A 2292-nucleotide genomic window follows, 5' to 3' on the forward strand; every position below is an offset into this window, starting at 1 on the left:
AGTATATGAGCTTAAGCCGCATGTGTAACAACGTGATTTTCAAAACAAATTTTTCATTTTTCAACAACCAAATTTTTCATAAAAATAAACATTCTCAAAATTATTCCACAACAGTTATCAATTCAAAACATATCCCAAGATCAAATCAAATCTTCTCTCTGTGTGTACGGGTCACGCCGGCGCCTTTCTGCGGTCCTCGCCGGTACTTGAAACACGTAACACAACAACTGTAAGCATACATGCTTAGTGAGTTCCCCAAAATACCACATACCACACATACGCCTTTCCAAGCCATACTCTATGGAATCTTCCGATCCTAGTGTCTTACGTCCCGAATCTCGGTAGACCTTCTGGTCCTACCCTGTTGACCTTCTGGTCCGTACCCTCTTGACCTTCCGGTCCTTACCATACAGATCATACATAGCACATACATATCACACAACTGCACATAGCACGTATATCATATCGTACAAGACGTTCCAGTCAGACATAATTACCCTTCCAGGTACAGTATCGTGAGAAGACTTAGCTCGGATATCTCGGATAGTATCTCGCTCGCGTATACACTGATCTAGCCTCAGCCTAAAACATAACACTCATCTCAATCAATATCATCTGTAATGGGTAGACTAGACACCCTTATGTCCTCTAAGAAGGCTAAAAGACTATTTTACCCTTCAAACAGTCCACTAGTCTAAATGTTGACCAAACCCTAAAAGTCAACAAAGTCAACGGTCAAACTTTGACCAGACTTGTCGAGTGCACCAATGTGACTCAGCGAGTCCATGTGTGTCCTTCATATACCCGACACTTACTTGACTTACTGAGTCAATCCCCCACTCTTCAACTCGTCACTGATCGTGAATCGCGGGACAACCCATCCCAACTCGTCGAGCGCAGCTCTTGCCTCGGTGAGTTCAGTCGTGAACTCAAGTCCCTTAAATCCCCTCTGACTCACCGAGTCATTCCCTCAACTCACCGAGTCATCAACTTTGTGATCCTCAGGGAAACTCACTCATACTCATCGAGTCTGTTCTTGGACTCGGCGAGTTCAAGCCATGTCCAAACTCAAGAGACTTCCTGAGGTCAGATCTGTTCCTCTAACCCTTAGATCTAACCTCCCCTAGCTCAATAATCATGTAAAGTCTCTATCTTGATGCACATGCAACGTCTATATGACCATGAATGATGATTTAGCCCCAAATACCTCAACCCAAGGTCCTAACCTTCATTGCTCTTCATAAAGCTTGGTGAGTAAGGCTGCCTGGAGCTCTATGGATCCAGATCTCAAGCCTCCTCACCATAAAGGACTATTCGGACATCAATTCCACCCAACAAAGGGCATAAGAAACCCTAAATCCGTATATACTTCATAAATCAAAAGATGAGTCGAAATGGTACCTCAAATGTGATGATCTTAGCTTCAAATCCATAGAATGACAACCTTCTATGCTTCCTCTTGGCTAGGACCTCCTTCTTCTTACTAAACAACACCACAAAGGTCAAAATGGCTTCCTTTCTCTCTCAAGACGTTCAATCACTCTAAGACTTGTCTCTATGAACTGGTAGCCACAAATGAAGGTCATAAAGGCCTTTAAATAGGTGTCAACCCCGGGAATTAGGTTTTCATTAAACAGCACGGACTCGCTAAGTCCACTAGTCGACTCGCCGAGTCCGGTCATTAACCCGGATAGAATTCGTGGCTCTACTCAGCGAGTCTAAGCATCAACTCACTGAATCCCTCTAACATCTCCAAATAAATGAATAAATAATGTACCTAAAAATCCAGATGTTACAATTCTCCCCCACTAGAATCATACTTCGTCCTCGAAGTCTTACTCTGCAAACAACTGTGGATACTGCTCACACATCTCTCGTTCTAGCTCCCAAGTCAGCTCGGACCCTTTCCGATGCTGCCACTGGACCTGCACCAGGGGCACTTCCTTGTTCCTCAGAACCTTCATCTTCCGATCCATAATTGCAACCGGTCTCTCAACGTAGTTCAGGATCACATCCACCTGAATATAATCTAATGGTACCACTACCGACTCGTCGGCAATACACTTTCTCAGATGAGATATGTGAAAGGTGTCATGAATCTGGCCTAACTCTACAGGTAGCTCCAACCAGTAGGCTACCCTGCCTACCCTCGCAATCACTCGGAAAGGACCAATATATCCAAGTCCCAGTTTTCCCCTCTTCCTGAACCGGATCACTCCTTTCCAAGGAGATATCTTCAGGAGTACAAAGTCACCGTCTTGGAACTCGAGCTATGACCGCTGCCTATCCGCA

The sequence above is a fragment of the Lactuca sativa genome, chromosome 4 (genome assembly GCF_002870075.4).
Source record: "Lactuca sativa cultivar Salinas chromosome 4, Lsat_Salinas_v11, whole genome shotgun sequence".
NCBI classification, from domain to species: domain Eukaryota; kingdom Viridiplantae; phylum Streptophyta; class Magnoliopsida; order Asterales; family Asteraceae; genus Lactuca; species Lactuca sativa.